At 25.1% G+C, this 12,623-nt stretch overlaps 1 protein-coding gene and 1 long non-coding RNA gene across 2 annotated transcripts in view; one reads left to right on the top strand and one right to left on the bottom strand.

Annotated features, from left to right (window-relative positions):
• The window catches only part of LOC129966868 (buccalin-like), an 81,361-nt gene that overhangs the window by 46,116 nt on the left and 22,622 nt on the right, over nt 1-12,623 (top strand). The gene's annotated exons all lie outside the window — the stretch shown is intronic.
• LOC129966869 (uncharacterized) overlaps nt 1-12,623 on the bottom strand; it is a 296,579-nt gene that overhangs the window by 280,735 nt on the left and 3,221 nt on the right. The window contains exon 2 of the long non-coding RNA XR_008784304.1: nt 2,151-2,331. This is a non-coding gene — a long non-coding RNA (uncharacterized LOC129966869). The remainder of the gene's footprint in view (nt 1-2,150; nt 2,332-12,623) is intronic.

The following is a 12,623-nucleotide window of genomic DNA, read 5'->3' as shown; positions in this document are numbered from 1 at the left end:
ATTAATTACTTAGTATGCATTTTGTAACCATTTCCTTTAGCCTTAAGTTTGAGCTAGGTAACATTTACCATCGCCCACATAGTATATCCCATCATTCTTAATGAAAAGCCTCGATTGCTCTGGCCAATGTTACAGACGCTTGAAATTGAATTAGTAACACATTTAATTCTCATTCATTTGGTTCTGCAGCTGCCGAGTCACTGAACTACGAAGAAATACAACATCCAATACGGGTTGTCACCATATACGGGCTTCACAGATATCGGGATCAAATACCCCCGCGATTTGTGATTAAGTAATCAAGGTCAGAATAAGATTTTGAGAATTACGACTTTCTGTTTGCTTTGTTATCACTCAATATGGTGTGATCGCGTCTGATTTGATTGAGTGCCTTCGTCTTGATAACAAGTCGCAACGAATAATCTTCGATGATAACACATGCTGTCTTATCTGATGGGGGATGGCGGGATAAACACTTTTCATTCGAAATCATTTTTTGTTGGTATTTTTTTCTCCGATAAGTAGAAGGAAGAAGTTAGTGGAATAAAAAGGGTTACGTACATAACGCGTGTCAGCGAAACTTCTGTCGAAAAACCTCTCAGTTCGACATAGTTTTTCTTTCTAGTTATTATTTGGAATGTTTTGATTTCTACGTATAAATAGATGCTTCGTGGAATTCATCAACTGTTTTAATCTAATTTTTTATCACCGGAAATATTTTAGATGTGAAACGAATAATTTATCTAGCTAATTTTCGTTGAAATAAAAAAAGGTTATTTTTTATCGGCATCATTGATACAATATTATTTATATACTTAATGATTATTAATGATTTTTGTGTTTGTTGAAATTTTTTCAAATTCGTATTTTATAAAGAATATTAAATTTATATATTGCTTAATTCATTAGTATAATGTTGGTAATATTTTTTTAAATAATAATGATTAAATGCTATTTAATAAAAAAATTACAATTCTTTTATTGAATTCACAATTCGGCTTAGTTCAAAAAACGTGCAAGCATTTAATAAAGAAAAATAATTCAACATAAAATGCAAACCGCTAAATTAGAATGATTACTCAATAAATGATGAAATATAACTTCAATATATAAAACTCTAAAACGTGTTTGTCTCAAAATAAACTAAACAATAGTTTTGTAGTCTGTTATACAATTTTCATGCAGTACTAATCAACATTCATAATTATTAAAATTTATTTAAAAGTTGAAAATTCTGAAGATTATCTTAAATAGAATAAAAATTGTGAATTAATATAAGGATAATGAAGCTTAACTTCAATTGCAATATAAAATACATAATTCTAAAATTCAAATTTTTATAAATACGTTTATGACACAAAACTATAATCTCATGAAAGAATATTTTATTCTTTTTTAAACTTTTGGTATTAAAAATTCCTTGTTAACTTTTCTTTTTAAAATATGGCGAAGTTATTAAAAATATAAAATTCAATTTATATTTTAAAATATGAAATATGTGTCTCCCTATTTTATTAGAATTGTTTAAATTTCATTATTTTCTGATTTTTTTTTAATATTGCGTTTAAAATCTATATTTTCCCTAGAAATATCAAAAACTTAATATCATTTTCATGCAATAATAATCAATACATTATAATAATTAAAATCGAAATTAATTGAAGTGTTGAAAATTCTTAAAACTATCTTACATTGAATTTAAAAAAAATCCGAATTAATATAAGGATAATGAAGTTTATCTTCAATTGCAATATAAAATACACAATTCTAAAATTCCCATTTTTATAAATATCTCTATGACACAAAACTACAATCTCGTGCAAGAATACTTTTCTTTTTTTAATTATGGTATTAAAAATCTCTTTTTAGCATTGCTTTTTAAATATGGTTATGTTATTAAGAACACAAAATAAACTGATATTTTAAGATATAAAATATCTGTTTCTCAATTTTATTATATTTTTTTGTATTTCATATTTTTTTAGAAATATTACGTTTGAATTCTAGATTTTCCTCAGAAATATCAAGAAACAAATTTAGCGAAAAACGCTAACATTTGAATATTTCGATCAAAACAAGTTTTTGCATAATCTATCTTACACCATCTGTCTTATCTATTCCATCTACTTTCATAAGAATCTTGTACATACCAGAAAGGGAATAACACCCCATTCCTAACACGACGAGGTCAAAAATCAATATCCCGGTGGCATAGATAACAGCTTAGCAAGCAAACCGAATCCTCGTTGAGTATGTTTGGATCTCTGAAGATTATCCGGGAAATCGGAGGTTTTGCTCTTCCTGGCTTACTACCTCCCAGCTCTGAAGTAGCTAGAATATAAAGTTCAGAGGAAAATGGCGGTTATAAAAATGTTGCAAAAAGCTTGAAGAAAATTGCCCATATTTGAAAAGATTGTTTGTACATAGGAATAGATTGCACAGACCTCTAAGGTTTTACAATTATGATGCATACAATATACATGAGTACAGTTCCAGAAAATGTTTGAATTGCAAAAACGTTTTTCTATTTATACAAACAGATAGAGAAATTACAATATACCATTCTATTGTAGCTACGAATTCAAAATGTAGATTTGATATTATGGTTAAACCGAAGGATCAAAACATTTTTGACATTCAATTGACTTTGACTTTTGATTTTCATGCATTTCCAAGGATTTGACTTTCAATCATTGTAAATGGAATAATTTATTTTAATATTAATTAACGAGATATAGTTCATTGTGAATTTGATTGGACTACAATACCATACGTTAATAAATTTACATTACTATATTCATACGTCTGATTGGATGAATTCTTAAAGGATTAAAAAGTATGGATGAAGTTATTTTTTCCAATATCGCTAATTAGTAAGGGAATTTAGTAAAGAATTTGTGAATATGATTTGCAGTTTTGACCTTGGAAATTCAGTTTTTACTATTTCATGGAGTTATATTTCATTATTAACCACTTCCGTGATTATCCCGAATTATTTCGGGATCGTATATACTACAAGCAATTACTATTCCGAGAAAACTCGGGCTTAGCAGAATTTGTCAATATGATTTGTTTAGTTACATTTTTAATCGACACGAAACTTAGAAGGATATAATACAATTTGCTTTGACTGACCTTTTCAATTTAGTTCTTTTAGGGTGCTTTTGGGTTAGATGGAAATGCAAGGTTTGCTCTTTGCTCGATTGAGCGAACAGCTACTGTTTGATAAGTAAGGATAGTTATGTTGAAAAATAGTAAACAAATAGGCGATTGCCTAAGAAAGCGAAAGCTACACAGGTGATTCATAAGATATTACAAAGAAATGATCATCGAATATAGTGGACAAACAATTTCATTTTCCAGAGACAATTCGGGAGAGTAAACTATTAGAAAAACTACATGCTTTCACACTTGTAAAAAAAGTTTAAAAAAATCTATTAAAAATCCAAATGATCTGTGTTTTTTTTTCAGCTCCTTTTATTTCAAGATGGAATAAAAAAACATGATTTCTTTTCACTTTTTTTTAAAAATTAAAAATGTAAATAAATTATAAAATTTTATAATTATGAAATTTTTTTAATTATGAAGCTTTGTAATTTTACTGTAAGTATCAAATTATTTTCCAAGAATATAATGCCATACATAAAGTCAGAAATGATGGGATTTTTTTTGAAATTAAGTAAAGATTACTTGTGACCCAACAAGTGCAACACAAGGCTCCCAAATTCAATTCAATACTCATTAAATATGGAAGGAAGTTTAAAATTGAAAAGATGTAAGAATATGTGGAAATTAAAAGGGAAAAGAAACAAAAAATAAATACAGAGCAAATTTTAAGATTGCCATCATGAAAACCGAGGTATTTAGTAATTAGAAATATGCAATTTTGTGATATGAGAAAACTATTGATTGGTCATGATATGTATTTAATATATTTAATCCATTTAAGATCATAACTACTCAGAATACCTTTTTTTTTCAGAAAAACGCTTGTTTATATGCAGAAGTATTTTCAAAACTTTCATTTTAATAAGGTTTAAAAGATTATTTTTATATAATTATTTCAATAAAATAAACCCATAAAGAATTTTTGCTTCCTTTAATACATTAAATATATTTGTAAAATAAAATAAAAATTAATCCACATAATCAAATTTAAATGAGAGACAAGTACTTCAATTAAGAATTTTACGCAGTGATTAATTACTCATGTTTTCAAATTTTGTTTACTAAATAAACACGCTGAATGACGAAACAGCAAGAAGAAATAAATAAATTGCCCGATAATAGTTCAGTAGATATTCTGTCAACTTCACCTGTTCGATGCTCGGAGAAAATTCTAGAAATTTATAACTATTTTAAAACAAATGAATAATCACATAATATTTTGGACATACCATTCTTACAAATTAGTTCATTACCAGTAATGGAAGCGATTCCATGCCCTCTCATTACGGAATATATTTCAAAATGCTCAATCAAACTTTCTTTAAAAATGTTTAAAATCTCAATAAACGTGCAATTGTTATAAGACATGTCTCATGTGCTGTGTATTTGTATTATATGGTTTTCATTGCAATTACTTTTATCATATGCCTCTCATTGAAGTTAGTTTTATCATATGATTATGATTGCAATTACTTTTTTGTCATACGACTGCCAATGAAATTACTTTTGTCCCTCTAGTCTCATTAAAGTTACTTCTGTTATTGACATAATAAAAAGTATTTTTAAGATAATTGTCGTTGCATTTACGCATTGATAATAGCAATAGTAATAATAATAGAGATTTGAATCCTATAAATTTCATAATATGAAGTAAATAAATTAGTTTTATTTTTTAAAATTATAGCAATATTTATTTAAGCTTTACTAAATTGCATTTTAGAATCAATTTTAGAATTTTTATGCGACAAAAATTAATTCCGGCATCGAATCTAATTCATGCTTTCGATGTTTTTATATATAATCTATAGGTTTTTTCCATTTTTACCTATTATGCTGATGATTACATTTATTTTTGACTTACTCATATCATTCTTTATCTCTAAAAATAGTTATTAATTTCAAGTATTATCCGAGAAGTCACATGCATAAAATTGACAGAAATTAAAACTTTTTTCCGTTATTTTTTCTCGTTTTATTGTTCCTATTACATAGTTTTTTAGTTTTTCCTTCTTTCTTTTATTTCAGTTCTTTTTTAATTTTTTGCCTGTAAACACGTTCTATTTTAACGATTTTAATTCTTTTTTAATTTTTTGATTACTTTTACATAACGTGCAGATAACGTAATATCCTGTTTGCATCGTTAATATTATAATATTAGTTAATGTTATATTAAAAGAATCAACACATAAACGGAACGAAATCAATTATTCTTCTTATATTAGAAAGGCTTCATATTCCTTTCACAACTATACTTATTCCAATTCTGTCTGGCATTTCGGCTCTCTCAAACATGCAAATTATATGGGAAGAACGAACAATCAGGCATTTATGGTCAAACTCAAAATGATCGCTCAAAGAATATTCCTTTACCGTATCAAAATTTATTTAACCTATAATTCAGCCTTTTCACATCTATGAGAACTGTAATAAAATGTGTGCTTGATGGCGCCATTCACGGGTAATTCAATTGACTCTAACATTTCAAAGCATCTTTATTATACGGACTCTTTAATTATCCAGTATCCCTGTTAATTTCGGTTCGAAATGGCTTCGGTATAATATTGAAACAGAGAATTCACTGACTTTGGAATCAGAAGTTTGTTTTAAACACAATTCATTATGGAGGTTAATACCAAAGAAGATACCAATTAAATGAAACGAATAAATACTTTGATCTAGCTGCAATCTTATTCAATTTCGTTTATTTCCGTAATGACCAGCATTTAAACAAAAAGAAAGCCCATTTGGATCAGAATAGTAGTTTAATAATCTTATTCTACTTGGAATGAATAGTTTGATCATAATGACATCAGAGTCTATTTGCTTAAACGATTTTGAACAAATTTTAAAGGGAAGAAAGAATAAAGTATTTTCGTTCTTATTATAATGATTAAAAACATTTTTTGTTGTTGTTGTCAAAGTTTTTCTTCCTTCAAGCCTTATTTACTCTGTTTTGGTCCTGTAATGTCTTCGTGATTATTTCGATAAATATAACTGCCTAGACTCTTCTATAAATAATGATATTCATTTATGATTTCAACATGTAATTTTACAAAACTTTGCAAGGATTATTTTAGAATTTCATGACAATAAGATAAACTTATTATTAACGGAACTATTCTGCAGTGGTATTCAAAGGGAAATTAAAAAAAAAATGATAATCTACCAATCAAAATAAAATTTCAAGCAAATCTTTTTCAAAAGAATTAATTATTTTAATAAACGAAATAAATTTTATTTGTAAGGAGGCTGCATTTTTACAAACAAACATTTATCATTATGCCAGTTCTATTTCGAAAAAAGAAATTCACCTCTAAAATATAATGACAGTTTTTATAATAAAATAAGCCACATTTTCAAAAAATATGAAAAATAAGTTATTTGAGTTTTAAGTAGAATAAACTACCAATATGAAGGGAGATATTTCCCAGTTTTGTTGCTTGTTTTGTCATTTAATTATTTTTTGTAATAATAGGCTAATTATTATTACTAAAAAATCTTTAAAAGTAGCTCTTTATTTTGAACAGTGCTTATTTGTAAAAGTAATAAAGAGAAATTTCTCTTGGAATATTCTTTAAACTATATACTTCAACTAAAATTTTATAACTAATAATAAAAATCTAATAGCAGTTTTTAATTACAAATTTACCAGTAGTTTTACAGATACTTCAGAACAAGTAAAACAAACAAAAATTATTTATAAAGTGTATGTGATGTAAAACATCATAATTTCAATTGTATTTTATGAAGTCTCTCTGTATGAAAATCATGATTTCATAATTTCAAACTTGCTACAAGAAAACTGTACTATAAAGTCACGTTTTGGACAATTGATTTTATGTGAAAATCAGTTGACCTTAAATATAAAAAAAATCGATAAATAAGGTTTTTCTTCTAGCAAATGAATCGATACAATAATGGAGTACAAATGCGATTATTCGCTACGCCAGAAGTCAATAATTGTGTAGAACCTGATATGCAGCTGTTCTGAATTGATGTGGTAATATTACAAAAACTACAGTAAGATATATAATAATCATGAATACTATATGACAATATTTCCGTCTTGAAAGAGCAAAAGTTTACCATAAATTGATGGACTTGGAGATTTCCCCTTGTTCTTTGCTTCATGTATTATTAATTGAACTTCGAACGGAAGTAGCAATTTAGTAACAAGAAAAACCACTTTTCAAATTCCATTTATGTATAACTTTTCTATATATGTTACTTGTTCGCAATCAATACTTTAAAAACCAGGCATTATTATACAGTAGTATCGCAAAGCTAATGGACATCCTTTAAAAAATATTCAATACTCAAGATTTTATTTTGTTAATTCTTGAATCCATATAATATACCAACCAAAGCAGATGTTAGTTCAAATTATAATTTCTTTCATACATTGATTATATATATATATATAGAGAGAGAGAGAGGGAGAGAGAGAGAGATAAAATATTAATAATGTATATCTATTGTGTGCGCTGGAAATTAGCTTCCGCTATACGAAATCATAACTGATGCAGTTTCTTTCCTGAAATATTATTGGTTTTGAAGAAAATTTTGATGTTGTAAGTGAAAATGAGACCAACAATCATACTGGCTCAAAAATAATTAGGAAATAAATTCATAATCCAGAAAAATTCTTCACACTCTTCATTGACTGTCTACTATTACTTCGTTGTCTATGGCAAAAAGAATCTGTGTTCTTAAATGTGCAGAAAACATCATGAACACAGTTCTCAGCAATAATAAATATAGAAAATAATTTATGGAAATATTTGAATAAATTAAAATTTTTTTTAATATTATAATTTTTCAATCAATTGTTTGATTTTTATCCTACAGAGCAAAAATAAAGAAAAACATAAATTTAAAATTATTATCTTTATTATGAAACTTGAAATTATTTTTTATTATTTTAATTATGTAATAAAATTTGTGCATAAATGAAACTATATCAATATTTCGAAAAGTTTGTGAATAAATATAATCATAAAATTCATTTACCTTTTTGTATATGGAATTGTTTTTATAAAAAATGTATTTAGGAAAGCTCAGAAAGAATTCTAGATAAAAAATTATTTTACAAATAGAATATAATGCTATAATTCGCTTACCTATTTGTCTATGTAATTGTGTTTCTAAAAATGTATTTACGAAAGCTAAGAAAACATTTTATAAATAGACTGTTTATGATTTTTAATTTAGTTTTAAATTTTACTATAAACTGACTTTAATTCTGAAATCAATAATGCATTCATTATCATCGAAGAAATAAACTGTGCAAAAATAACTTAATGAAATTCTTTATTTTATAATATGTCCGGAAAAGAATGCATTTTACTTATAATATGATTCCTAGTCAAAAGTCTTTAAAAAATATGAACAAAATGTGATTATCACTTCAAAACTTATTGTTTGATAAATCAGATGCTATAAATTTTGTGATGTCTTTTCTGCTTATAAAATATTCTATCAACATAATTACTTTCACAAAAACAATATGCTTAGATAATTTTTTTCAATTTCGACAGATCCGTTTGTTAATTTTAAATAGTTTATTTGGCTCAAACAAAAATTATTTTAAGGTGTGAATATTCATTTTCCACTTTTATTGATTAATCAATTATAGAAGCTTCATAATTTTGAAATTACAACCTACTGAATATGAAAATAGCAGCATAATTCTCACCATAAATTATCTATTCAATATTGTACCAGATTATTTTAACTTCCAATACTTTTAACTTTCTAATTACCATAATGACCACATAAAGGAATATTCCTCGTTAGAAAAGCGAATTTATATTCTAACCTCTTTAAGGAACATCTGTAAGGCTCATATTTCAGCTTAATTTCGAACCATAAATCTTAACTGTTGAACTAAATGAAATTATTTGAATATGGAAACAATCTGCATTTAATTTATTCTAGGCAGTTTCTATTTAGGCCATAAATTTTATGTTTAATACTAAATAATGCATTTCATTCTACTAGAAGCATCAAGAAGTTACCTATACTTAAGAATTGATTTCTGAAGGCCACAATATTCTTTTTGGTTCCCAAATTTGTAAGCATTTACTGAACGAAATCTCTATTAAATAATTTTTCTAATTTGATAGCGTTAAAAGTGATTAAAAGAAAAATATCAATTAAATATTTAGAATTAAAAAACATTCCTAATTTTAGGTATTTATTTGTTTTTTTTATTATAATAAGGAATAATAAAAGCATAAAAATGGATTTTTTTCAAAAGTAAGAACATTAATTTTGATGCAATAAATTGCATGTTTTCAGATAAAATAATTGTTTTTAATACGATAATTTTTTTCAGTTATTTAATCTAGCCTTTTACTGGGATTTGATAATTTATAAAACCATAAATAAGTTGCAATGAAAAAATAGGCATTGATTTTAAAGACGCAAAAATCCGGACAATATAGATAAAATCAAATTGATATTTCATAAAATTAAAATATTTAGTTGAAACAGTGTTATTATTTAAGATGTTAATAGGTGTTTAATTGTTAAATTAATGATTCCGATAGAAAATTGTCACGTTAGAAGACATTAATATCAATTAAAGTTTATTAGATAAATGTGTATTATTAGTTTTAGGCTAAGTTACTTTCTATTGTTATTTATATCTAAATAATTTCCATAATTTTTAACTTGACTTTAAATGTTTTAAATAAATGAAATGCTTACTTAAAGTCGAATGGAATTTTGATTGTAAAAAAAGCATGACAATTTCATTCGATTATTGAATATTCTAAAAAAATTGTAACTTCTAATGTTTTGCGGATCTTTAGAGATTAAAAAGAATTTTTTTATGTACAGAGTATAGAAATCGTATTTTCATTTATTCCAGCTTTTTAGGATTCATGCTTTAATGCCATTTGTCATTCAATATTTTACTGAAGTTAGTTAAAAGTAATTATATTAAAAAAGAATAATTTCTGCATAATACTTAATAAAAAAAATTTCAGACTACAATTTATAGTCGTAGCCAAATTATTAAAGGAAAAAAAAACTAAATTAATTGTGCGTTATACGTTAACGTCGCTCTTTAATATTCACACCGAAATTAAATGACAACTCTTGACTTGTCTTCTTTACATGGCACAGTTACACAACTTATAATTTTATGTTTGTTAATAACATAATTTTAATAAATAAAAATTCTTTTAAAACTTTTAATTTTTCATGAATTAGAATTTTTTGTTAAACATCAAAATTTATACTAAAAAGACTTAAAACTATCATTGACTTTTCCTTCGTTATTGATTCATTTTTTTCATATTTTCAATTCATTTAAATGATGATTAGTGACTAATATTATACTAAATCATACTCACTGATTTAATCCAAACAAAAAATATGCAATAGAGTTTTTTTTATATTTATGTTTTAAAAATGATATCTAGATAGGCATTTTGGTAAACATTTTGTTTTGTCATAATTGTCAGTATAAAAATTATTAAACATTAATTAAAAAAAGTATTTTCAGTCAAAGAAATTAGAACTAAATATTTTATGGATCAATGTAGAGGTTCTTGCATCCACGCACCATTCCTTTTTAATTAAATATCATCCTTTAAGATTTATAGTTAAATTCTATCAATATCCTAACCATATGTTTAGGTTTCTGCGAAAAAGACAATTCCTCATATCCAACTCTGTATATATATTTAATAGAAATATTATTTGGCTATATACAAATTATATAACTTATTATATCGACATCAAATATTCAAAATATATTGATATCATGTTTGTATTAGAAGAAATTTTTTCTCAATTATATGTAAGTAGACTTTAATAACTTTCAGTACATTGCATTACATTCTTCAACATTTACATTCTTTCAATATCAAATATTTAGTACACCTTCCCATGAAAAAAAAGAATACGTGTCATCCCATTTTATACATTAATTTGAAAAATATAATATTCCACTTTTCTCTGTTATAAGGGATTTCTATCTCATTTCGTAAAGATTAAAGTCTTAGAACAGTTAATTCAATATACTGATACCATGATTAGAAAAAAAAAATCTTTAATTAATATATGTGAAATTACTTTCAACTAGATCAGCTGGAATGTGTTAGTCATGTAAGTTAAGCCTTTACTATGATTATGAATATTAATAGGAATTTTAATGAAGACCTGAGGCAAGGGGTTCCCATGAATAGGGATTTAGTTTGGACAAGCTGGAATAAGCTTGTAATGAACTAAGACTGAATTTTATTAATTTATTATTTTAAATTCCCTTTAAAAAATCTACATTTTTCTCTTTCTCAACTTCAATACTTAATGATTTATATTATTTTAACATTCATTTATTAGACTTTGTATTGTTTTATATAAATAACTGACCTACATTATTTTAACATTTGATTTGATTTTGCTTTGCCTTATGTTTTATGTAAACAGTAAAAAAAAAAAAAAAAAAAAATTTCGACCTTCGAAATTTCTCTAATTTAAAATTTATATGAATAGAAATGCTAACAGGCTTCATAAATTTAAATATTTAAATTCAATTTAATATTCTTTTATTTTTTTATTTAATATAAGCGAGCTCTTACAGAAATATATTTATGTTTTAAAATATAATGTAGTTATTTCTGTTATTTACAAAAAATCTTGCTTAATAATTATTGAATAATTACCAGTTACTTTTTATTTTTAATATGTATACTTTTTATTTTTTTATTAACTTATTTTTAAATGATATAAAGATAAATAATGTAAAGACAATTAATGTTACCTTAAAAATTGGCAAAAATATTACTGTTGCTTCAGAAACAAAATATGCAATTCTTTAGCCCCTTTTTATGTTTCATAGTTTATAATTTAAATAAAGAAATAACGAAGAAGTATAATGTTTGAAATTTTAATTTACCTTGTAAATAATTAAGAAATATTTAAGTTTTAAAATAATGAATTTTCTTAAGTCCTCTAATGTAATATAGATATATGCACATTAATATTTTCATAAAGGTCAAGTATACAGGTATGTATACTTGACCTTTACCTTGACAGATAACTACACTATTTCATTTACCGATTTCATGAAAAAAAAAAAAAAAACCTTAGAGATATGGGCGAACTGAAATCTTAAGATATAGTTTTACTAACCAATAATATATCAAAGCCTCAAAAAATATTTAAATTCTGAAAATAACGATCTAACTCCAAATGCAGTTGAAATAAATACTTTTGTTAAGAAGCAACAAAAATAAATATTACATACAAGAGGAAAAATCGTTTGAAACTTACTAGAATCAAACAACAAAACATTTATCAAACAAAACACAACAAATTTACAAAAAGATTCCTAAAAGCCATATTTTTGAATTAAATACTCCACGTTTAAATGTTCATATGGCTACAAAAATGAAATTATGCACAAACGTGTCAATCATTGAAGATGTTAATTTAATTACGTC

This window comes from Argiope bruennichi, chromosome 4 (assembly GCF_947563725.1).
Source record: "Argiope bruennichi chromosome 4, qqArgBrue1.1, whole genome shotgun sequence".
In the NCBI taxonomy this organism is placed as follows: Eukaryota; Metazoa; Arthropoda; class Arachnida; order Araneae; family Araneidae; genus Argiope; species Argiope bruennichi.
This window is presented reverse-complemented; position numbering and strand designations above follow the sequence as displayed.